General features: G+C 36.6%; 1 long non-coding RNA gene across 1 annotated transcript; it reads left to right on the top strand.

Annotated features, from left to right (window-relative positions):
* Positions 1,404 to 27,079, top strand: LOC110404242. The gene is made up of 3 exons (XR_002442117.1): positions 1,404 to 1,430; positions 25,159 to 25,200; positions 25,332 to 27,079. It is a non-coding gene; the product is annotated as an uncharacterized LOC110404242 (long non-coding RNA).

The raw sequence follows: 27,298 nt of genomic DNA, 5'->3' as shown, positions 1-27,298 counted from the left end.
TCTTCAGTTGACACGCATTCACCTAGACACATTTATGCACTCATCTGCTCATTCACACATCCCATCACATTTATACTCCAGTTGAATGAAGAAGTCTTTCAAATCCTGTATTTTCTCCTTCAACACAGAGAAGAGCCCATGTGACAAGTAGTTATTTTATCTATGGAGCTTTTAGAGGAAGGAAGATGAAAGGGAAGGTGCCAACTTATATACTATGTTATTGGTTTTTTCACTAAAATTCCTATTTTGACATACAGACGTAGGTTCTAAAATTCTCATGCTTTGTAACCACAAATTCATGCAGTTACAATGCAAGCAAATTCATAAATAACTAAAAATAGCAGGGATAACAGGAAGAACTGCAGATTAGCATTTAGTTGAAAAAGCTGAAGAGCTTCTCATGTTGTGGAAGAATGTAACTTGTGCAAATCATGTTGTCTGAGGTGGAAAAGGGTCTGACTTAGCCATTACATTTTAATAGTTTGATTGCTAGCTGTGAGAACAGTTTTGATAAAGTTTGCAAGTTATTTGTTTCTAGTTGTGTTGAAACATACATTAACATGTTTTCTGAGATCTGTGATAACTGTGGCATAAACAAAGCTGTAGTTTTGCCCTTTTGGAAAGGTCAGTTGCGTTGTTTCCTAAGCTGCTGGTTAAAGTCACAGAGCAAGGAAGGGTGGAAGAAATATTCAGAGGGAATATGGAATGCAGAACCAAAAACAGTGTGCTGTAAGTTAAGGTTAAAATTGAGCAAAGAGGCATAAACACAACAGTCTGACGATGAGCACTTGTGGCAGCTCAGGTCTCAGATAGTGGAAGATGGATAAACTGCATTGTCCAAATTAAACAAACTGAATTTTTTTTTCAGTACTAAAGCTTGATTATTCCTCTGTCTCAGTAATAAATGTCACTTGGAAAAGAGTAAGGGGATAAAATCCCAATGGTTTCCTGGTTGTACCAAGCTCTTGAAATAGAAATAGGATGTGTCACTTAACTTTTTGTCTGATATTTTTGTGATTATGTAAGTACGGTGATTACTAGACTTGAACCAGGTACGGGATTTCCCTGCACACAAACATACTCCCATGTAAAACATTGCTTATGATCTACATTTCATGAGTCTTAGACTTTCTTTAACTGAGACTAAATCTGTACTTTACCAGGGGAATTTCATTCCAAGCTTATAAGCTGTGTTCAACTGAGGTGAATACATAGGGTAGCAGAAATGCTAAGTCACAGCCTGAAACAATGATTGAGCACCTGATGGGAAGGCAGGGCCAACCCAGGGGAGCTCAGGTGCATGCAATTCACCTGAGTGACTGGAAGGGGAGGAGCCAGGATCCACCCATTCCCAGCCCTCATTTAAGGGTTGGCAGTAGAGGTGAGGGTATCTTATCTGGAGATCTCTGTATACCTGTGGCCTTCTGAAGGTAAGTGGCTGCTTTCCTTTATTTTTGTGCTTATTGCTGTGCTTTCTTTTGTGTTACACATACATATATAAATATGTTTTTTTATCAGTGAATTTTTTCATCTTTGCTGAAATGTATTCCTATTCCTTTTAGTTTTAGGGAGAACTGCTGAAATTGAAGGCACTGTGTGGTGACAGTTTTTTTTTTTTTTCTCTCCCCTCAAAGTAAAGAGCTGATCATGAAGTGCGAATTTCTACTGTGCGTTTTGGTTTTCGTCTAACTCAATTACTGGTGAATCTGGTTCTCTGTTTAATTTAATCCAACTTGAGGGAACCAAATAACTCGTATTAATAAGAACATAACTTCCCCATTTTAATGTGGATTAATTTTTACTAATTAGGGTAGGTACTAAGATAATTCAATCACTGGCAGGAAAATCTGAGTAAGAGAAAAAACATTCAAGAAGGATCAAAAAGCAATCAGATAACAAATTCATGTCTCAGGTGTTGTCACTGGCATTGCATGTGGCTATCTTTTTCTCCAGAAGATGTGCTAGCATGTGTGTTCTCATAGCTGTGGGCTTAGACTGATCAAGAGTTTTGTTTTTTTTTTTACTCAAAGTGATTGAAAAATAAAAGGAGGGCTAGGTCTGAGCTGAGAGAATCTGCTTTCTGCCATCTCGCTGTCTGCTAAGGACAGGGATTGCTAAAAGCCATGCTTAGATGAGTCAACAGGGCCTTTTCTGTGTTGTCACACTCCTGAAACAGCTGTCAGTGGTGTCCAGTTACAACATTTCAGTAACCATTATATTAAACTGTACAGTTTTAACTTTTTCCTACTAAGTGATGAGAACAGGAATGGTGGTACTGCTTCAGTCTGCTGTGATCTATGGAACCGTCAGCTTTTGTTGTGTCTTTCTAAAAGCTGTTACCGTTTTTTCTTAAAAAACGAAACAATACAAACACCTACAACTCAGTTTTAAAGAAACATTTTTAGTCTTAAGTGTATCCCAGAAATAAAATATTGGTGTTTTTACTTTTATGTATTATAAAATGCTATATTTAATATTGAATCAATGTGGAATTAAACCACTTGACTTGTCCAAAACATATTTTAAACTCAGACTAGAACTTTCCCAATATAAGTGATTTGATTAACCCTTTTTTTCTACCCCTTTTGGAAACATCTTGATTAAATTTTAAACATTTCTTTTCCCAATAATCTTTGAAAAGAGTAAGTGTCCTTACCATTCTTTCTCCGCAAATCATTTCAGATTTGAAATTGTTTTCTCAGAAAGAGAACATTCACTACAAAATACTTAACTGCTGTATTTCTAGAACTAGACTACATTGCCTACACGTAACTGTGGGTCTTACCTCTTGGCCATCCTACATCTGTCATAACTATCAAATGTCACATGTCAATGGCTAGTGCCCATCACAGTAGAAACCATAATGCATCCAAAAATATTGCAGAACAAAATAAGTGCAACAAAGCAAAAACCCTATCATTAAACTCAACTTGCTGAGAAAAAAGACAAAATGTCCAAAGGCAAAAGTTACAGTATTATAATTCTCACACAGTGGGATTTAATTTAATACAAAATGTTACTCACTGGATAAATTCATCAATATTTCATTTTTTCCACTCAAAATGAAGTGAAGTAACATAGTATTAATTTGCCTTTCAGAGGTTGACTTGCTTTTGTCTGTCATGTTCCCTAGATCTAGAAATTCACTCTTCTGCTGTGGCAAAACTCCAGATCTGGTGACTTTAAGGCAGTGATATAACACTGTTCACGTTTCCCATGGTGGATTGGAATGTATATTGAGGAAAATTTTAAAGAAAAATCCAGTCAGTTCTTTAAGAGGTATCTTTATGTGAAATGTATTGGGAGAATGTATAGTCAAATGGAGTTGGTAACTTTTCACATTGTGATTTTAGCATTGTGTCTTTCATAAAAGCATTTACAATGTGAAATATTTACTTCAAATGTAAATCCCAAAAAATACAAATGAGTGCTGCCCCTCCGTGTCTTCTGAATCCCTGTCATTTGTAATGTATATTATTTTCTTCTGAGCTGTATTTTACGCTATAATCTCAACCAGTAGGTTGTATGAAGAACAAAAGGAAGGTAAAAATTAGTGCCAACTTTTACCAAGAAATAAAAAACAGTTAAGAAACTTGGAGTGTTGGAGCTCAAAACTAGTCATCAGGGCTTTGGCTGTATCTTAAGAAATAGCTTGGCTGCACGGAGGAAATTATGGAAGGGTAACTATGAAGATATGAAACTTTCAGTATTAAAAATTTTATTGCATCTGTGGGAGTTCAGGTACTGAAAATTACCTAGAAACATATTCAGAGCTGAGTTGTCATGAATGGTGAAACCACTAATTTATTTTTGTTCTTCTAAATAAAATCCGATACATTTTCAGTGACAAATGCATTTTTTTTTGTGAAACTTTTATAGTTCAAAATTTCTATGTCTCAGAAAATGCCTCTTCTGTGATTCATCTTGTTTAAGTTGGATGTAGAACAAATCTGCAACGGAAGAGAAAAACCAGGTTGGGGAGTCTGGGGTGAAGAGAGGGGGGAGAGAACAAATAAAACCTAGTAGTGTGAACCTTCTCCTAAATACATTTTTTTTTTTTTGTTATAGCAGTTTCAAATCCAAGTTAATATACAGGTAGTAGAACTTTCCAGGCAGATGGGAATGCAAGAGACTAGTATCTGCTCTCTGTTCACAAAACAGATTTACACAAAATGATCAAGGCGGCCCCCTTGGGACAATTCTCCTTTGGATAAATAAGTCACTTCTTCATTCTTTTCTCAGCCTGACTGGCTGAGTCTACAAGTAAATACCATGACACTTCCCTACTGACCACTGTAGGCCAGCATCCACACTGTCCCGTATTGGCCCTCATCAGAGTGAGAATTACATCTTTCCAGTGGAGCCTTTATTGTAGCCTATCAGAAGATAATTTCTTCTGGGGGCAATTTGCCTTCTTGACAGTTACAGATTATCAGAATAAGGGGACAGAGTCAGAGAATCATAGAAAAATGTAGGCAGATACTGTAGACATTTCCAGCTCCAGTGCTCTGCTATTTCTTACATCTCACTAGTAATCTTGCTATTTATACCTGTCTACTAACCTAACATTATGGAGCAGAAACATTTTTCCTAGCAACTCTTCCATGCCCTTGCTACACTTAACTGCTGAAAATGTACCATTCCCTTGTACACATTTATTCTTGTGTGCATTCTTTGTTTTCTGATGAGACTATTAGTTTCCTCTTGGATATCTTTTTATTTCTTTTTCCGTTCATGTGAAATTCAGTTTAGTATGTAAGTGGCACACAAGTGTCTAGAAGTAGTCCATTTTGTAATGCCAGAACTGGAGTCAGATCTGGGAACTTAAGTGCATATGAAATAGACGTCATTAGTTTTTTGAGCCATGCATTGCTCTTACAGTATTCTAAGTATTGTTCTACCACTTATCATCATCAGTAGTTTGGAAAACATTAGCATATGACAGAATTCAATTCTAGCAGGGGAAACAATGTTATAAATTAATAGCCCAAGGAAAATTAGAAAATTGGATGAGAGGGATGGATGGAAACTTTCCAAGAATACTTTCCATCAGAAAAGAGATACCATTCATTCAAAAGCCAGTTTTCTATTTCACTTGTAAGTTGTTCTATGGTTTTAAAGAATTAACCTCAAAAATTAATTTTCTTTTTCAAAATTAAAGGGTAGTGTTACTCCAGATAACGCTTGAATTGGTAGTATACTTACTGTATATTTTAAAAGGGATAAATGTCTACATGAAATATTTCAGAATTCTAAGAACAATAAATTCAAGCTTACAGAATCCATTTTTTAAGTATTATTTATTTGTTATTTTTGGTTGGGTTAGGAGCTCTCAGACTTCTTTAGAATAGATAACTTTCCTTTCTCAGCCTTTTGAGTTAGTGCATTATGAACACCTGAGGGACAAAAGAAAAGCTCTGAATTTGTTACTCATTTCTTATCTTCATAGTTTGAGTAAAACTCCTCTATGAGTGTTCTCAGAGGATTATAAGATAATTATCATGAAATACTTGCTTTTACTTCAATGTAAGAGGTGTATGATTTTTAAAGTTTATGAGTAAATTGAAGTAGTAATAACTTCTGCTAAGGGATAGCATACTATAGCCAAGCTTGCTAGGTTAAAAAAAAAAAAACTGCAACTTGTAGTGTAGTAGTGGAGGAGTATTAGCATATATGTTTGAGTGGTTCATGTGGAGGATGTGTAGGACAAATGTAGCTGGGAATCTTATAACTTTGTTCTAAACAGCTCATTCATTCTGGACCGGGCTTGTTCAGCAGTGTGTCAGATTAGTGTTCAGATTCAAGAAAGCTGCATCCTTACACAACAGTAGAGCACTACTGAATGGATATTTAAAAAAAATTACATTGAGAATTTTCGGTTTGCTTCAATGTAACTTTTCATTTCAGAAATAGATTTTACATAGATTACATGCATTCTACTCTGCTCTTGCAAGATCCCACCTGGAGTATTGTGTCTCCTTCTGGGGCCCCCAACACAAGAAGGACATGGAGCTGTTGGAGTGGGTCCAGCAGAGGGCCACAAAGATGATGAGAGGGCTGGAGCACCTCCACTACAAGGACAGGCTGAGAGAGCTGGAGGTCTTCAGGCTGGTGAAGAGAAGGCTATGAGGAGACCTTATAGCAGCTTTCCGGTACCTGAAGGGGGCCTACAGGAAAGCTGGGGGGGGATTTCTATAAGGGCTGGTAGTGACAGGACAAGGGGAAATGGTTTTAAACTGGAAGGGGGTGGGTTTATATTAGATATCAGGAAGAAATTCTTTTACTGTGAGAGTGGTGAGAACATGTTCCCCAGTGAGGTAGTGAATGCCCCCTCTCTGGAAGCATTCAAGGCTAGGCTGGATGGGGCTGTGAGCAATCTGGTCTAGAGGGAGATGTTCCTGCCTATAGCAGAGGGGTTGGAACTAGATGATCTTAAAGGTCCCTTCTAACCCTAATCATTCTATGATGAGGAATCACTGCACAACCTTAACTTCGCTGTAGTTCTTCTGCAGTTGTGTTAGACTATAATAATGTATTTCTGTTATATCACTATTATCACTGTTATTATTACATCACTATATACAGTTTTGAATCAAGGTAAAAGTAAACTTATCCATTTTTCATACATTTCAATCTCCACTGTTTTTTAATGAACTTCTTGAAAATGTGCATCAAATGTAGACTTAGGAACATATACAGTGTTAAAAGAAAAATACTTAAAAGAATCAGATCCTTTCTATTGCTTGCTAAAATTAAAAATAATCATTCAACATGATTTTTGACTGTGGGCAAAACATTGGTACCAAATGTTATCTGTTGTAAATTATGTTTGCTTGTCATTAACACAAGTGAGCTGACACAGATTCCTTATCTGCTGATTTTGGTAACTGAGCTGTAGAGTCATTCTTATCCAAGAGCATTCTGAGGTAGAAAATGTCATTTATCACAATACTTCCTCAGTTTCACTTTTTCTGACAATTTGCAGCTGTAAACTTTGTTCTGAGGGTTCTTAGGACTAAGAACTATATTGATTTTTATAAACATAGTATAAGAAACTTTAACTCATCTTTGTGACTAAAATCAGAGATTCTGGCACTACTTCAGCACTGTTAGCAAATCTGAAAGGACTTCTCAGCTGCTGCAGAGAGCACTATAATTTTATGCAAGGAAAAAACAATCAGTACTCCATGTGTAAGTTAACTAAGATAGAAGGGATCAAAGATCTTTAAACTCAGGAGTCTAAAATTAGAACTCCAAGTTGTCAGTAATCACTTTTATACAACCTTCTATTTTCATTTTTTTTTTAAACCTCCTCCTTGAAGTTAGAGAGAGAGAAGAAGAAAGGAAACAGTATGGATGCCATGCTTCTAAGGAGGGAAAATTAGGTTATTACCTATGGTCTTGCTATAGTCTAATTTTCAAATGTCTATCCATCTTTTCAGAGCTGTAGTCTTTGCTTCTTTTAACAGGTTGAATTTTTTTCTGTAATACCTTAACTGATATCACTAAAGCATTTCAAAATATAGTCAGAAAGAGGAAGTATGAATATCTGAGCATGGAGAGTTGCTTCAGAATGATTAAAAATAAAAACTTAATATGATTACACAGAGGAACACGTAAAAGTAAAGCATTTCTTGATCTTTACATTATAATGTAGTACTAAAGAAATAATCTTTAGTTGTGATTTTCCCCATTCATGAAAGTGGAAAATCTGCTACTTCATCAAGTCTCAGTGGATTTGCATGGAATAATAATAATAATAATAAAATGTTTCCTAGATGTTAGATTCAAACCTTGCAGCCTGCTGTCATGTAGGGATTTCTTCATACCAGGATTTTTACTTTTTAAATAGTGGAAGTGTCTAGACAGATCATGCTTCCATTACTGCCATTCCCCCTGCATTATTGGAAACATAAGCTGTATGAATAGTAGCAAGAGAATGTGTCCTCTAAACTTTACACAGAGGCTTACATGCTTTAGCTTTGTAGTATCAACATTTATATAATAATTGCAAGTCACTTTAGACATAGTAATATTATGTAGCGGCACATAGTAAAATCGGGGATGTTTTCCTTTTATGGGTCAGTGTACTTGCATGTTTAAGAAAGCCCATAAACTTTTTCTACTTGGTGGTTTTCCATCTATTTCTTTTCTTTACAATAAGCATGTATGAGTTTTGTCTCTGCCACCTTAGTGAATGATAAGCCCTCAATTCTACCCTTCCTTTGATTTGTACCTGAGCTGAAATACTGATGCAAATCTTACTATTTTTCCTGGTGGAAAGGATATCATTCGGAACTTCATGTATGGTTAGGTTCTGGTTCTATTTGATATCACAGACTCTAGGAGTTGCTTTTTTTTATTTAAAAAAAAAAAAAGGCAAGATGCTGCCTTAGAACAATTGTGGTATAGCATAAGATAAACCATCCTACCTGAAGAGAATGAGACAAGCAAAGGTGGAAAACACATTGTTGTAGATATACACATATATGTGATTTTCCTAGTGACACAAAAGATTGAAATAGCTTTCATTGCTTTTGTCTAAAAGACGGGCATTTATTTCTCTAATCATCTGTTGGTATTTAACAGAATGAAGTTAAATAGAAGTTTGTGATAAAACTGAGAAAAATATTACTTAGCACCATCAGATTAAATGTTCATGAAAATTTCATCCTTTTTAAAGTATTAAATCTTCCATAACTCTGTCAAAGTGAACAAAATGATGCATCATCTTATGCATATTAGCTTTCATTCCCAGAAGCTTCTGGTTAGTACATATGCACTGTGCCTTATGAACACACGATGATATGAACTGAAGGATACTATGGAGGACTTGCTCATTGCTTCTTTCTCTAGAAGAAGAATAAATAAGCAGTGATTATTTTCCTCTCATCTGTAACTCATGAAAAACTCTACCTTGTGGGTCTTTATTTTTTTTTTTCCCTCTTCCCCCCCCCCCCCAGTAATAATTGTTTCTCTTTAGTAGTACAGGACGCATTCCCAATGTCTTGTGTGGTGCTTTTTGTATTCATACCAACAAGGGAGCAGGGCACACCTTTTGTGTAATGCATGAAAAAAATTTGACAGCTTGCCCAGAGACAAGCTATTCCAGGTGGTGGAACAGAAAGGAACAATGGAAGCACTTGGAACTCAAGTGAATATATGTAGATTTGCCTTCATCAAAACAAGTTCAGGAATCAGTATTTCTGTTAAAGTGGTTTATCTGTACTCCTGGGCTTGTCATTGCTATCAGTGCATCTTGAAAACTGTTTGTCTTGTGAGTGGTTTGCACAATTTAGAAACACTTCGCAATTGTTTTCCTGTCGCAGTAGCAAGGGCTACATACTTTCAGAAAGCAGTGGTGAACCAGTAATGGAGTGTTCAGAATTCTATTTGCATGCTACAACTGAACAAAATCCCTCATCTGAGATTTTGGAAAAAAATAAATAGTGACTTTCTTTCACTGGAGTGGGTGTGTCCCCTACAGTAGGCATAAACATTAGCGGTCATCTGCATGTACTATATACAAAAAATGTTTAAAAAATGAATTTGTCAAGGATCATTGAGTCAATTTGAAATATTTATTTTAGATTTCACTTTGTGATCAGTTAAAAAAAAAATTACATTCTTCTTATCAAAAAAATATGAAAAGAGAGATTCCAAATGATTTCTCCTGGAGCAAAAAATCAATTTCTCTGGAGATCTTGAGCAATTATGTAAAAACGACAACAACAAAACTCCAGGGAAAATATCTTCTCATTATTGCATCTTCTGTGGAAAGGAGAAACTGTGATCCTTTAGATAGGAAATCAGACCTGTAATGTCACCTCTGTAAGAGTTCTTTCTCACAGAGGCAACACCTGGGTGTGAAGGTGTTCTTTGAGCTGGTACCCAAATGGTTTTGGTTACTGTTAGAACAGTTACTACTTGCTGATAGAAATCCATTTTCTGGGTACGTGTTTCCACTGTCACTGTGGACAGTGGTGTATGGTGCCTGGGCAACGTATGGAAACCAGCAGATCAATATGGGGGGAAATGATTGAAGTCAGAGAACATTTTTCCTTTTAGGGGGTATTTGTTTTCTAATAAGCTGTGACTGAATAGATTTGTACCTGTATAAGCTTCATTAGTATTTAAGGTTAGGTATGACAATAAGTTTTTATCCACTAACTGTCACATAGAATCATAGAATCATAGAATGAGCTAGGTTGGAAAAGACCTACAAGATCACCTAGTCAAACCATCCACCCACCACCAACAACCCCACTAAACTATGTCTCCCAACGCTATATCTAAACGTTTCTTGAACACCTCCAGGGACGGTGACTCCACCACCTCCCTGGGCAGCCCGTTCCAGTGCCTGACCACTCTTTTGGGAAAAGCAGTATTTCTTAATGTCCAGCCTAAATCTCCCCTGGCGCAACTTGAAGCCATTCCCTCTCATCCTGTTGCTAGTTACAAGAGAGAAGAGGCTGACCCCAGCTCACTACAACCTCCCTTCAGGTAGTTATAGAGAGCGATGAGGTCTCCCCTGAGCCTCCTCTTCTCCAGACTGAACAATCCCAGCTCCCTCAGCCGCTCCTCATAAGCCCTGTGCTCCAGACCCCTCACCAGCTTTGTCGCCCTCCTCTGAACATGCTCCAGACCTCAATGTCTTTTTTGCAGTGAGGGGCCCAAAACTGGACACAGTACTCGAGGTGGAGCCTCACTAGGGCTGAGTACAGAGGGACAATGACTTCCCTACTCCTACTGATACAAGCCAGGATGCCATTGGCCTTCTTGGCCACCTGGGCACACTGCTGGCTCATGCTCAGCTGAGCATCAACTAATACCCCCAGGTCCGTTTCCTCCACACAACTTTCGAGCCACTCTGCCCCAAGCCTGTAGCATTGCCTGGGGTTGTTGTGGCCAAAGTGCAGGACCCGGCACTTGGTCTTGTTGAACCTCATCCCACTGGCTTCAGCCCAGAGATCCAGCCTGTCCAGATCTCTCTGTAGGGCTTCTCTACCCCCAGGCAGATTGACAGTTCCTGCCAGCTTGGTGTCATCTGCAAACTTACTGAGGGTGCTCTCAATGCCCTCATCCAGGTCATCAATAAAGATATTGAAGAGGACAGGCCCCAGCACCGACCCCTGGGGAACACCACTCGTGACCGGTCACCAGCTGGATTTAACTCCATTCACCACCACTGTCTGGGCCCGGCCCTCCAGCCAGCTCCTTACCCAGCAAAGGGTGTACCTGTCCAAGCCACGGGCTACCAGCTTCTCCAAGAGAATACTGTGGGAGACAGTGTCAAAGGCTTTGCTGAAGTCTAGGTAGACCACATCAACAGCCTTTTCCCTCATCCACCAGACAGGTCACTCGATCATAGAAGGGGAGATCAGGTTCGTCAAGCAGGACCTGCCCTTCACAAACCCATGCTGGCTGGGCCTGATCCCCTGGTTGTCCTGCAAATGCCGCGTGATCTCCCTCAGGACAATCTGTTCCGTAACCTTCCCTGGCACTGAGGTCAGGCTGACAGGCCTGGAGTTCCCCAGATCCTCCTTACGACCCTTCTTGTAGATAGGAGTCACACTGGCAAGTTTCCAGTCTTCTGGGACCTCTCCAGTTGACCAGGAACGCCGATAGATGATGGAAAGCGGCTTGGCTATCTCTTCTGAGATAGCCTTAGATGTATTGCATGAGGTAGGTGGGGAATCGTGGGGGGGGAAAAAAAATGGTACTGTACTAAGTACAGAAATCCTGCTTCACCCTATGCTGTTTATTAACACTTTTTTCCCCCATTTATTTTACTTACAGATTTCCTCTAACAGTTAAATGAAATATTCAGATCCAAAGGCATGAGTTTAAATAAGTCAAGATTAGGGGGTTTTGTTGTTTTGTTTTGAGAGAGTCTGATCACTAAGTATGTTTGACCTCATTCTGTTGAGCAGTAAATATTAATATTCAGGAGGTTGTATTTTTTAAGGTCAAGTTCCTGTGAGGAGTGCATGTTTCTTCTTGGGAACTTTCCTTTTAGTATTTTGTTACAAGGAAACTTTTCCAGCACAATGAAAACTGAAGACTAGACCTCAGTGTTAACATAAATTAGCCTCTGGCATAGAAGACAGATCACTTTTTTAAGATAGCTTTGCATAAAGATTAAGTTTGAAATGAATATAATTCTTTTAAAGCGAAGTAAAATCGATTAAAATATGATGTAAAAGGACATCACTGAAAAAATCTTTCTCCTATTTACAGAATGTAATCTAAATATCATGATTTAGGAGGAAAGACAACTTGTGTAGGGGAAGAAAATTAAAAGGTATCTGATATAATTAATTTAATTATATTTCCATAGAGAATAATATCTACATTTCTGAATCTTGATAGAGATGCTTAAGCGAGTCGTCTTCAGTTTGCTAGGACTTTCTTTTGTTGATTTGTATTTGGAAGGACATTAGTTACACTCTTATTAAGCTGATAAAATTTTATTTAGCTGTATCTTCCCTGTAGATAGCAGGAATTGAATTTTCCTTTGACAACTTCAGTTATTGTTGGGTGTTTCATTGAATGTGAAGCACAAAAGAGTTTAAAAATTTACATTTTTGTCTTGATGTTTTAGTGGATTTTATGGGGAACAATAGCATGAAATAATACAACCTTGATTTTTTTGGATAAGTTTACTTCCTTTTCTGAATTGAATTCATTGTCTAGATACCTGAATATCACATCAATATGTGCACATATATTAGTTATAAAAGTGTAAAGAATGTGCACACAGTGTGCGGCTGCCTGGAATTTTTTCTTTTCACACCATCAATGCTCCTACCTAGTTGAAATAATGGAAACTAATTAATCTGTAGTATATTCCAATGAGCTCAACCACAGAAAGCAGTGCAAGGTAGGCACAAAAAGAATCAAACATTCTAGTCTGCTTTCATTTCCCAGTTGGTTTACTCTGATATTTTCTTTCTACTTAAATGTCATATTTAACATATTAAACTTCCAATAATGTACTAATGAATCAAGTCTAAGTCAAATGCATGATACTGAGACAACAAAGCATTGGTTTGGGTCTTTACCTGTTTTTATCTTCCTTGTATCATGGAAGGTGTCTTGGTCCAAATTTAAGCTTATGATGTAGCTATCTGGTGTTCTATGCATAGCGGAGAAGAAGGCACCTGTAGAAGACAGATCACGTTACCAATGGATGGAAAGCTACAAGAGTTCAGCAGAGCTGCAAACTGGTTTTCATTACCTCTTTAAGTGCAAGAGGAAGCACATACCTGGAGAGCTTACTTAAAGAATAAAATTCTGTCATCATCTGTAGTCCTTACTTAGTAACATTTATTTTTTGTGATATTCAGTCCTGTGTACTGGACCTACAAAAATGTGTGATACATGTAACTCATAATGGGTATGTTAAGTATATACATACTCTATTTAGTAATATTTTAAATAAGTATTACATGTCTCCAAATGGTACTACAGGGCATGTCAACTGCTGTTCATGTGGTACAGGCCCATGAAGTGCTGTATCTTTCAACTCAGAAATAATGGTACTTGATGTGTTAGCCATTGGATGAACCTGTAGTTTATGGCTTTGCTGTATTTGATGTTTTTTTTCTATTATAGAAATGGATAGAATCTGTTGTAAAATTGACATAGTTAATTGCAGCGGTTCCTTGGAGCATGTGTGAACTGTTACATAATCTTCTGCAATCGAAGGAATTCTGAAGTAAATGTGATCTTTAGTAGACCATGTCAAATCAGTCACATAGGGAAATACTGAGTTATGAAACATGATGTAGAGGGGATGAATAGATAGAATGCCTAATATCAATTGGATTGTCATTTAATGACCTTCATTCTAGAGTATCATTTTGTTTAATAGCATTTACCAGTAAGACTGTAGAAACCATTAGAATTATTTTATAACAGTATTATGTTGTTTTGACGTGCATATATGTAGATTATATCGAAGGTCAGATTTTTTTCCATAGTTTAAGTAAAACATTTTTGAAGTCACAGACAAGATCTGTCAACTAGCTTTCCACTATAATTTAAGTGTTATTCTTGTATAAGGGCTTTTAAGGAACAATTAACTCACCTTAACAATGAAAGGCATTTAGTGTTGTGATATACTCAGCAATGCCTTTTATGGTCTCCAGTTGCCTGTCCAGAGATGAGGTACTCCTACCACAGTGCCATGTCTGCCATTTAACTTAGGCATATCTGTTTTATTTTAGATTTGCTATTCTGTACATAAGCAGCTGAACCCCACCCTGAAGATTCATCTTTTTTTTTAATGATAACATCATATACAGAATGACTATGTAACAAACTTTGCTCCTTTAGAAAATTCTAAAGGCTGTGTAATGGAAGACAATAGCATACTGGTAAGAAATGGCCTTGGTCACTAGTGTATTTAAAATTATAAAGCTAAGATTTGTTTTTTTCAAAAGTAAGTAGCTTACAGCAGCAGAATTTTTTATTAGATCTTTTAATAAGTATTTTATACTTGCTAATGAAAAGTTTAAGCCCTTAATTCAAACAGTAGTTACTTTCACGCTAAGTCAAAAAGGAAAAACATTCATTAAAATGAAGTGGATAGATATGTTTTTCAGAGTAGCTGAAACAGGGTGGGTGAACAAATAATTCTTGTTAGATTTTAGTAACTAGGCACTCTGGAAAACAGCCAGACAGTCTCTGCAAAAATGTGATCTTCAGAACTCAGTAATCTTCAGAACTTATTTTAAATCATTACAAAAAGCATAACACTAGATAAGAATACCATATTTTTATTATTATATTTTGAAGGTGTTTTTTTGTTTGGCATGTTTTTGGGGAGGGCCTTTTTTCTTTTGCAGAATGCTTTAAAAACATGGCTATAAATTTTTGACTTACTTGGTTATGTGCATATGACTTGCTAAGAGTGTACAATACTGAATTTAGTGATGGAAGTGAGACTGCAGTCAAGCCAGTAGGAAAGTGGAACAAAAATTTACAAATGCAGAACAAAAGAAATGTGAAAATCCTATGATTGGTGAAAGCTTGCTTTCTTGTTCTCCAGCATTAGAGTAACTCTTGTCTGATGCCATTCTGAACTAATGACTTCTTGGCATGCAGTGATATGAATAATGATGTGAATGCCTTACTTTATTGACAGTTCAAAGAATTACTCAGGACAGATGAAACCTCAGGGGTCCAACCTCTTGCTTAAAGCGCTGAATTCAAACCAACTCAGTCAGGGGTTTGTTTTCTCAGGTTGTGGAAACCAGCCAGTACTAATATTCCACAGCTTTTCTGGACATCTCTGTCCAGTCCTTCATTGTCCTCACAGGGAATTTTTTCTCTTAAATGCAGCCTGAACCTCTCCTGTTTATGATTATCACCTTTAAACAAGTTGTTAAAAACATATTTCAAAAGCAACAAAGGAAATAAGTAACGTCTGAAAAACTAGTATTTTTTGGTTCCCTTTTCTCACTGTCTTTGCATTGTCTGTTAAGTGCTATGCATGTGTTCTCCCACCTTGTAATAACAGCAAAATGAAGGTTAATTGGAATGAATATTGTCTATTGATCATTTACAGCACAGAGTTTTTTCAACACTTCCTTCCCTACTGAAAAAAGATAATGGAAACAGATCTTTCTCTGAGATGTCAGGGTTTGTGAAAAATCATTGTGATTCTTGATACATTACTCCTTTTCCATCAGAAAGACATTTTTAATCAATGTATTGTTAAAATCCCCTGACTTTGTCTGCTCTTCAGAAAGATATGTTGGTATGATTTATTCTGCAGTGTACTTAGTAGACAAAATGTTGTCCAAAGCATAGGATTCACTGGCAAGGCCATTGTAATTCAAGCCAAAAAGTACTGAAACCCATATGACTGCGATTTTGATAAAGGTATGCCAGCTGAATCTGTGTGCACTTGAAAAATCTATATAGTGCATAAGTGAAATAGTATTGATCCTGGCTGCCTAGGAGAGTTATTGGCTTGTAGTTCTGTGAAGGAAATGGTTTTCTTTCTTCTGCAAAAACGAACCATGTGGAAGGAAATTGGTCTAGAAATCATAGGAAACATGGATATCATACAGGGTGTGCGATCAAAGGAAGGTGAGGCTTTATGTGAAGGAGCAAGTCACATTTTGAAGGAAGCTTTCCTGGGTACAAGGTGAGTGGAGAAAAATGCCATTTTGTTTGCAGACCTATTTTTTCACACATTCAGGATACACAATCTGCATGTGTTAATTTTGATCCTCACAATGTGCACTGATCTTAAGTGCACTCTGACAATCTGCAGTGGAGTTATTAAGCACTGCGGAATTAAAATTCCTGATGTGCAAATTAGAAAGGAATAACAAATTCATGTTTTAGTCTGCAGCATTTATGACAGCAACTAAAATCAAACAGTAGAGCACAGGCTGCATACCTCATACAAGGATATAATTATGATTTCCTAACATATAGGGAAAGATGCAAAAATCATAGGTCTCAAAATCTCATGCTGTATTTTAAAAGAAACCCACAGATATAGAAATATGTAAGAAAACAGCCACTTGACAAAGCACCAAGAGAATCTTTTTTTTTTTAAAGAAATGGAAGCATCCTTGATTTAATCTCTGACAAGTTGGCATCTCAGCAGACTTACTGTGTGAGCTATTGTGTGATGGCTTCAGCATGGGAACTGTGAAATTGGAGTGCAGACTACACATTTAATTACAATCTCCTGCTTTTGCAACCTCTTATCTATAAACAGGTATCCTTATATACATGTATAAACTACATGTAATAAAAAGGCTACCATAGGAAAACTTGTCTTAAATAATCATGTCATCGTACTAGGTTGAAAAGAGAATGGAGAATATTCTACAGGGTATGGTTCTGGAGACGCCTGATTTCCCTGTACTGACAATATAATCTGATTCAAAACAATAAAATGTTTTTCCAGCCAGTCAACAATTCATTATGCATTAGCATAGACCAGCTTTAAAGAACTGTTTTAATATTTGATAGCACAGAGCAGAATGCCAAATAGGTTATGTTAGGATGGGTATGAGCGTTTTTGTCCAATGCTTGTAATCTGAGGCCGGAAGGTAAGGGCAAGAGTGTATCACCACTCTGCTATTTAGAACAAAAATAGCACTTCTGAATGTAATTCACCAAAGAAAAGGTGATACATAATTCAGAGTGGTATTTCTGAGTTAGCTTAAAACAGTAACAGCAAATGGAAATTTAGATGTCTGATAGTGATGAAAATCAGATTTGGAAACACTGAATGTTCATAAACCAGTGGGCCTACAGGCATGCGAGGTGATGTTAAGTTGAAAAGAGCACTGTCAAGTAGAACTCATATGTAGTTGAAGGAAACATATATGTTGGTACAAAGAGTTCTTTGCATGAACTTGATATTTCTCTGTGGTTAAATTGGTAGAAGATTGATTCTTTGCATCTCTTTGTTTTTTTTGAAGTCACTTGGCTTTGTGCATTTGATAACAAATTGTCTCTATCACCTTCATAAGTGCTTGGCTGGTTGACATTTTTCTCTCTGTCTCCGTTGCTAGATAATTCAGCAATGGCAGGGGAAGCTGAAAAGTGGGAATGAGCTGGTCTTAAAGAAAGCTTTAAGATTAACTACAAACTAAGAAAGAAGGGACTTGGAAGGGACTTGGAAAAAGAAGGTAGACAAATATGGGGTAGTAAATAAAGCAGGAGTATAAAATTCAGGAAGCGGGGGAAAATTCGAGGAGCATAGAGAATACAAGGAGAGGGAAATAATATGTGAATACACTTTGAAAGATAGTGAAGATGGAGACAGAAGGAACAGCAGGTTTTAGTATTGTTTTGCTTTTTAATCTTTTCTCCTCTTCTACCTGTGGAATTGTTAAGCTCTCACGTCAATAGGAGTACAGTAGTAATAGCCCTTTCCCAAAATGATGTTTTTCTAACTCTTTGACAATGTATTAGCTAAAAGATAGGAAGTTATGTTGAGACTTGGGCACAGAGATTTTAAGGATGGGCTTCTGATTGAAAATGTTTTTTTGAATGTATGTGATATTACACAGTGCTGGAGAAGTACAACAAAGTTAATCATGGAATTATAGAATGGCTTGGGTTGGAAAAGACCACTAAGCCCACGCAGCCCCAACTCCTGCTGGAGGCAGGGCAGCCCACCACCAGCGCAGGCTGCCCAGGGTCCCATCCAACCTGGCCTTGAGCACCTCCAGGGATGGGGCACCACAGCTTCTCTGGGCAGCTGTGCCAGGGCCTCAGCACTCTAAAATGACTATTGTATACACAGCACTACTGTTGGAGAATGCCATTGGGTGAAGGTACTGCGTATCTGGGCTCAGGGAGTCCTGAGGGGAATGAAGAAACATCTAATTCTTGTGGTGTTGGTCAAAAATGCTGAAAAGCAAGAAAAGGAGTAGCTTCTCTTCTCTTTTGTTCCTTTCTAGTATGGCCCCAGTGGCAGTTTGGTGCCCCTCAGGGGTCTGTGGCAGCAAGTGAGAGAAAACAAAGTCCTGGTACTGTTCTCAGCTCTTAGAGCTCTTGTGCCAAATGGGTAATGCAGCTGGTGCTTGTGATGGATATGTTATTTGGCGTTTATTTCAGGCAGATCTCAACTGCATCTCCAGCATCACTGTGGACTGACTTTGTTGCGGAACTTTTGGTGTATTTCTGGTTATGGTGCTTTATTTTCTGCAAGATAGCTTTATATCTTCCTCTGCTATTTAGACAGAATTTCCATTGAAATTCTATCCGTGCATTGACTGGAAAAAAAAATAAAACACAAAGCAATTTGCATTAGAAAATGAGATACTTTCTCCCAAACATATCCTGTTTTTCTTTTGCTTGAAATTCTGAACACGCATCTCAACTAAGTGTAACAGCAATATGCTCAAAAGTTATGTAAAGAGGAGTTAGGATACCCTAAGGTCAGTTTATTTCCTGTCTTTGCTAGCATGATAAAAATATGAAGCTAATGAAGTAAAAAATTATTTATCAACTGTCAGGATATACAAAAACTTCCTAGCAAAAATGACACAAGGGAGAAAACTTATTGGGAAAAACCCACTAAGCTTCCTTTTAAAATAGTAAATTTGGGACAAAAATGTTTGGCTGTTTTATGCCAAAAGCATAATGACCTTAAGTATATGAAATTTGTCTATAACTGCTTAATTATCACAAGGCACTGAAGCAGTATACACTTTTTATTGAAAATAGAGAACGTCCCCTCAATCTAAATTCTTTAAAACTAATGAAGAATTGCAGACTATTTATTTTTTCTTAGTAAATGACTGAAATAAACAGTGGCCTCTCTTTCTCAAAGGCTGCATTCATTGTAATAGATCTGAAGTTAATCAACTCGATAGATGTGGGTATACTTTCCTATCAGTTAAAATGAAACTATCAGTAGTGGAAGAAAAGTGTTCTCAGATAAGGCTTTATTACTTCTGGATTAATATAACTAAATTATTCGTGGAGGAGGAGTGAGAAGGGGGAGGATGTTCTATCATCTGCTTAAGATATTCTATATTATTCTAATGATATATAGAAATAATATATCCTCTCCTACAGTAAATTAGCTGTTTATCAACCTATACCTTGCTTCTGTTTCTGTTCAACCCTTTTAACATTTTTCATAATCCTATAGGTGCTTCCAGAAAGTTAAGTAACCCACTTCTCTATTTTGTTACTTTCTGATTATCATTACCTTGTTATTTCCTGTGAATGCGATCTGTTCTGTGACTGAGGAGAGTTAAGCCCACTCTGTCTCTTGTACTTCTTCAAATTGTAAATTATTCAAAGAGCAATATGTCTTGCATTGCCACAAATAAGAACACATTTAAGTCTTACCTTCACATACAATATTCCAGAGCAATGCATTGAACAACTTTTACAAGTACCACGTACTTGGTAAAATATATTAAACTGAGAAAAATAATTAATTAAAAACGCTTGTGTTTTTGTGTTTTCTGATTAAAGCTGTGTATTGTTTCTAATTTCTTTTTTTAAAAAAGTGCAGGGAAGTGTAAGATGGTGGATCTTATTCCAAGACAAGAATAGACAAAGCTAGAAATTCCTACTTGAAAAAGTTCCTAATAAAAAATTTGGTTTGTTTTGAAGTCTTGAGTCAATAGAGTATGTATATTAAAAGTGTATTTTCTTTCATTCTAATTAGAGCATACTTTAAAAAGAAATATTTTTGTTCCAGGAAAAAAAAAGCATGTGTTTCTTTGAGAACATTGGCCTAGAGTATCAATAGTTGACACATCTGTATTGTGAAACAGGAAAGTCATAAAACACTTCTGCTATGTGCCTGTTTGGAATCTGGGTTCAATTCTATTATGGAAAGTTGAAGAATCTCCTTAACACTTATGAGGTGTATTTTGGAACAGTAATATTTTGCCAGAAGGGAAAAAGTTTGGCTTCACATCCATGCTAAGTTTTTTTGCTGAATCAAAAATGACGGAAGACTTTTTTCTGTCGTTATTTTCCTAGCATTTGGGATTTCAGTGATTTTTATCGAAGAAGGATGTGAATTCTTCATTAAAGTTCAGAAATGAATTCTATACTCATACTACCTATTATCATTAGGAATCACTACACATTTTAATTATAGGAAAATGTCCCCCTAACCAAGTAGAAAATTACTAAGGATAATTGTACAAAATAATTTATCACACTCTTGTGTATGTACTATATGTGTTTATATATATGCAATCACATAAATACTTGTATGTTTTGAAACATTTAAGTATCAGTATAGTAACTTTGAAAAACTAGAAAATATTTTAAAAATTGAAAAAATGTATTATCTTAAAAAACAACAGGAATTATCACGAGGAGGACAAGATACAGGAAGCAATCCTAGAAAAAAGATTAGGAAATGGCATTGTAACACTTAAAATAATATTGTATAATACTCAGAGTAGTTATAGCAGGTCAGAAAACACAATGCATCTAGTTCAGCATCTTAATTTGGGTACTTTTCTGAGGCAGACAGGGAAGAGACAAGAACGGCCAACCATATGCTTATACTTTTCAGGTGTACTCATACTCCCCATTGGGTGGAATTGTCTGAAACCACTCTTTCTGACTGAATTTGGATTTGTTTTGCTTTGGTGGGTTTTTTTCCCCATGAGTTAGGATGAATGTTTTAAGTCTATGTAAACTTCATCATTTGCTGGCAGGCAGAGAGTTTTTTTGCTCATACTCAAAGTATGAGCAAATTGTTAGCATACCTCCTATTTCAAACTTTGAGTTTGATTATTTAAGTCCTTTAATTTCTTTTTTGTTTTATGACAAACAGTGAACACTCATTCCTTACCTGCCTTTTTCATGGCATCTGTGGTTCTAGAGACTTCTCTTACATGTCTGAAATTTGAAAGTTAGCTCTCATACAGTAGTGTTTAAATCTCTGACAATACTTGCTGACCTTTTTTTCCTAGTATTATTGTTCTTTTGGTGCTGTGAGGATCAGAACTATTTTTTTTGTTTTCCTTATTCTTAAACAGGTTTTATTTTTTTTTTACCCATTCTTCCTTCTTAGCTAATATTTTCATAGCACTCGTCATTTTACTTGAAATGCTTTTGCCAAGTATTAAGGTCAGCAACTGGTTAAACAGTCCTGGAAAAAAATCAGACTGTTTTCTCCAGTGTGCATTTTATTATTTTAAGCAATGGTTTATATGTGGTGTGAGGTACTATCATATTACTCTTCTGCACCTTTTGACACTTTTTTCAGAACTGTAACTACTCCATTAATAAATATTTACATTTGGGGTTTAAATTTGTGCTTCAGAATTTCAATATATAAAAATAATCAGTTGTATTTTATCTCTACCATGGGTGTGTTTTGAATATGGTCAGTAGAGCAATGCAGCATATCTTTACCCCAGTTCCCAGAACGTGATTCTTTACCAAAAATGAATCCTCCTAACCACTGGCTACATTTATACTTAGTCATACATTGTACTATTTTCTGAAGGATAGCTTGTAATTCTCTGTATTTTTGGGGAAATAGGAAGCAGACAAGATCAGACTTCAGTCTGTTATTTTTCTCTTTGATGCTGTCAAATATAATATATTTCTAAAAGTACTGTAGCAGGCACATTCACAGCAACCCATTTGCAAAGTGTATTTCCTTTTATATTTGTCATACTTTCCAGTTTGAAACAGGAAGTTTCAATCCTTCATCCTTAAAGTCATAACCATCACTCCTCTAGGGACAAGTTAATCTTTAACTGACAAGAGCACAAAGATATGTTTTAAGGAGCCAGGTTACTCTGTCGTTTTCCACCATGGGTAGGTTGCATCTTCCTCTGAAATATGCAGCCCTGGCTAGTGTTAAAAACAAGAGTGCTAAACAGGTCTGCTCCAGCAATTCATATAAATGTCATGATGATCCAGTGTGCATACAGCATTTCCTATCAACAGTACATAAGAATTTAATTCCAGCTAAAAATGCATAGTAATGAGTATATCAAAAAGCCAATTGACATGTAATACTTCATATACATGTATTAAATTTCATACTCAAGGTGCGAGCTTTATTTTTTGTGGAAGACATTTGCTATTTCTTTTTGCACGTGAGAGAAACTTTACAATTATAAAAAAAAATTCTTTACTGTGTATTAAATAGAGAAGATATCTGCAGACTGGAATTGCAGGATGTTCCATCATAATCTCTTTTTACGTGTACTTGTATGTGTATGCTACCTGTCAGTGCTTCCATAATTTAAAACAGCCACTCATAACTGAAAATAGTAATTATTCTTTGTCTGCAAAAATATTTCTGAAACTGAGACTATTCAGTTTCCGATTCCATTTGAGTAAATAACTGTTCTATGTTCAGTAAATCATCAGGCACCTACTTGCCAACTAAAAATGAGGATGATTATGTCTTTTTAACTGACACTTATGAGTTAGAAATGCACTAAAGCCATTAACAATGCTAGTGATAATCTAATGAAAGATTTGAGATCAGTGATCATCCTTTCCTGTACAGGTGTCAGAGCACTAGCACAAGTTACCCAAAAAGGCTGTAGAATCTCCTCCTTGGAGATCTTCAAAAGCTGTGTGAAGCAGTTCTGCCCAAAGTGACTGGACCAGGTGACCTCCAGAGGTCTCTTCCCTCCTGTGATCTTTGGTTCTGTAATCCAGCACAGTTTTCTGTCAAAATCCTTGGTTATTCTTTACTGAAGTTCCTTCAGAAGAGAAATAGTGATTATCCAAACATTTTCAATATGTATTGACAGTCTGTATGTACTATGAAAGATTAAAAATGTTTATATTGATCTTTGCTCCTTTGACTTCTAACCCTGCTTTATTGTATTCACAGCAACTTGTGTGCAGGAGTTCAGTCTCTTTTTACCTGTCTCCTTCACAGGTGACCTCTTGTGATGGGGAAAACTCTTCTTTCGCTTCCTAAATTAATATTATCATATATATGCTATACTATCTGCATTGCAGAAATCAAACTTACCCTATGAGATTTTTACAGTGGATAACAGTAGTTGTGAGACAGGATAGAATAAAAGGATTTGGATTGTCTCTGAACTTCAACATCCAGAGTGATGCAGATAAAGAAAGTCTATGCTAAAAAAATGGCTTGTATCTGGTAAACTGCAGGGAAGTGTTTACTGAATTATGTTATATAAATAGCTTCCTGTTTAAAAAAAAAAAACCAAAAAACTGCCTATTAGAAACCAACTTAAACCCTTGTTGACAAAACATAGTATGTACTGAAGACTAAAAATGGTATAAACCCCCTTGCCTGTAAAGAAATACATCCAGATTCTGCTCTTACCTGTATATACACAAGGACAGAACGTGTCTGTCTGTGTGAAAATCTTGTAAAATAAACGTCTCTTCTGTGATGCAGCTTGCATGAGTAAGAGTAGAATAAGTGTCACAGCTGCTTATTAAGTAAGACATGTGTTAGGTGAAGGAAAAATACACCGAGAAGTGTGCTGCTAGTTAAGATAATGATTAGCATTCTGTTCCAACTTCTTTTTCCAGAAGAGCATACAAGAATGCTGGTGGCTTTTAATACTTCTTGTACTAGAGTCCACAGTCAGAACTGCTAGGAAGCTTTTTTTTATGGCAATATGCTGTTAAGGACATGGACCTTTAATCCATTCCTTCCAAAAATCACAACTTTTTGATACATATGTCTCCTGTTTCCACTCCATTGAATCATTTTCAACATTTCTGGTTCAAATTCTTATTTGTTTTAAAAGTAGTGATTCTGTAATATAGACTTATTAGTCAGTATTGTCTACAGTTTTAATGAATTCAGTGAATAGATCTGTGAAGACAAATATTTAAGTGCCTTATATCTTCTCATTGCCATTGGCTTAGGAAATGACTGGTTTTAAAGAATATGGTGACCTGTTTTGCTCTGGAGTAACTTATCTCAATAGCTTTCAAATGATGCTTTGTAGGTTTGCTAGTTTTTATTTGCTTGATGGTTTTAGAGAGCTGTACAGAATGTACTCTTCCTCTGAATTCTTCTTTTATCAGAGAATACCATGTATTTTTTTAAGCATTTGTTATTTTTATCATTATTATTGGAGCTTTTCACACACTTGGAGACTCTGCATAGACTTACATAACTGTATACATCTGTTTTGAATTTTTTAGCTTTTTTCAAGCATTTTCTAGGAACAATGAACTTCTTGATTATTCTTCATGACCTTTCATTGTGATCACCAACTTTCCTCCATAGATAAATGTATATGGTGACCATGTTAGTTTGTGTATGAATCAAATATTTGTGTATATTCACAAATGTGTATGCATTTATACAGATGTATACACAGTTGTGTGTATGTATAGTAACACATTTAGAATATACTGATCTGCATAATAACATTTAGGCATATAAAGCGGCACAAAGACCTTAGCTGTCAGAGTGACTAGCTTAGTAAAATTATCATGGAGCATAATTTTCTTTCTATGCTCTTTTCGATGACTGCAGCTTTTCAAGACACTTTCATAAGTGAATAGTAGTATCTGTTCATCACTATGACAAAGCATTTTTGTCTTCTGCAAATTGAAGTACATTACATTAGTGCTGATGTTCTCTCAGCGGGTGGTCGATGTCAATTATTTTTACTTCTGTATAATAAAAGCTGCTACATACTCATTTCAATTCTGTTGCAGAGCTCTGAAGTTCTGACAAGCTGTGAGCAGTTCTTCAATCAGGTAATCTTATGACCAGCTTCATACTAGTCAGAATCATCATGTCCTGACTAACCTGGGTTTCTCACAACTTGTCTTTATGTTTGCCTCATACCTGGTGATTAGGTTCTTTTTTTCCTTTTTTTACTTTTTAGAGCTTGTGTCAGCAAACAGGCATCTAAACCTGACTTGTTCACTTGCAACAGCTCTTTCCAGACATGGGACAAGCTGAATATGTTGCAGTGCTATGCTCAAGGTAGTTCCCATTGATCTGACACTTGAACCATTTCCTCATGGACAACCTACCTTGCCCTTGTCCAAGCCAGCAGAGTCTCTAATCAGATCAAGCTGAGTTTTGCACCTCTGGCAATAAAACCCTTTCTCTCAGGACTGGAATCCTGGCTACCCTTAGCAGTCAGATGGACATGAAACAACTTGATCTTAAATCTTGAATGAAGTGCTTCTTAATCATGCTGCATTCAAATGAAAAAGCACCAGCTTATGACCATGTGATGCTAGATTTAAAAACTCTGTTTCATCAACTATTCCACCTGCTGCAGTGCTCAAATTCCTAATTTCACTCATAGGAGCTTGCCTTAACTCTGATATTTTATACATATATTTGTATATCTGTATTTATGTCTTTATCTCTGAGTATTTGAAAAATATTTTTAACAGATTCAAATTTTTCTAGAAACTTAAGTTTTCTTCTTCCGTAGTCTTGTTTCTCTTGTCACCAATGACAGGAACGATAACTCATCCCATGCTCTTATTACTCCAACAACTAAATCCATTGAGGAAGATCAGGGTAATTGGATGTTATTGCCATGTGTATGTCTGTTACCTGAGCACTCTCTGTAGCATATAGAAATACATTGCCAGTGATCAATCAGGTTGTAGGATCAAACTAATGGAACACCAAACATAAAGAAAAGAGGTGAAAAGATTCAGTTAATGTAGCTGAAAAATTGGTGTTTATAGTGGAAATCAGGAAGAGTATAACAGCTGTGGAGCTACCACTATTTGACAGAATTGGTTATTTTGACTTATGTAATACTGTGTGCATTAGGTAGGTAAAAAAAAAAAAAAAGGTTTTGGGACTATAAAATCATCTGTCATATTGACAAGTTTAATGTGAAGGAATCATGAAGGAAGAGATTGCAATATAGAGATAATCTTGTGGAAAAGGGATTTTAAGAGTTGCATAAATTCTTCATTAAAACACAATTTTAGGCTGTCATACTGGCTGAGGTAGAAAGACATTCTGGAGATCATCTTTCAACTCCTTGCTCTAAGCAGGGTCGGAAGGCGGGTTGTTCAGGACCATGTCCAGTTAGTCTTTGAATATCTCCAGGGATAGAAATTTCACAGCTTCTCTATACAACCTACTCCATTGTTGGACCACCCTGACAGTAAAGACAATATTTCTTAAGTGGAATTTCCTGTTGTGGTCATTGACTCTTCCTGTCACTGGTTACATCTGGGAAGAATCTGTCTCTCTCTTTCTCTCTCTCTGTCTGTCAGGTATTTATACACATGGGGAAGAACCCCCTGAACTTTCTCCAGGCTGTGTAGTCTCAGCTCTCTCAGCCCCCATTCCAACCTTTTCATCATCTTTGTGGTTCCTTCAGTTTGTCTATGTATTTCCTGTACTGTGAAGACCAGAACAGATGCATATGATAAGGACTGAGCAGAGGGAAAAAAATAAACTCTCAACCTTCTAGCAGTGCTTTAACCAGTGTGCCATCAGCCTTCATTGCCTCAGGGATTCAGTGCTTGCCCAGGGTTGATGTGATGTTCCAGATGCAGCAAGTACGTACACCCCAGGGGGTTGAAGTTATTCCTTCTTATAGCCAGGACTTGGCATTTCCCTTTGCTGATTTTCATGAAGCAATTTAACTCAGTAGCGTGCGTTAGTCAGTGAATTTTCACTAGATGGGCGTCTAAAAGGAAGACTTGTCAGATGATAAAGAGCTTTTATAGTTTATTATAGTTTGTTAGTCCTTTTTGGAGTTCAGTAGTTATTTTTACTTCAGGAGGGTTTTATATTTACTTTGCTCAGTTCTGCAAAGTTCTGTAGACATTATCAAGAAGTGATGGGTTCCCTGAGGATCCAGGAGGG

The sequence above is a fragment of the Numida meleagris genome, chromosome 1, assembly GCF_002078875.1.
Source record: "Numida meleagris isolate 19003 breed g44 Domestic line chromosome 1, NumMel1.0, whole genome shotgun sequence".
In the NCBI taxonomy this organism is placed as follows: domain Eukaryota; kingdom Metazoa; phylum Chordata; class Aves; order Galliformes; family Numididae; genus Numida; species Numida meleagris.
Note: the sequence above shows the minus strand (reverse complement) of the source record. Positions and strands in the feature narration are given on the sequence as shown.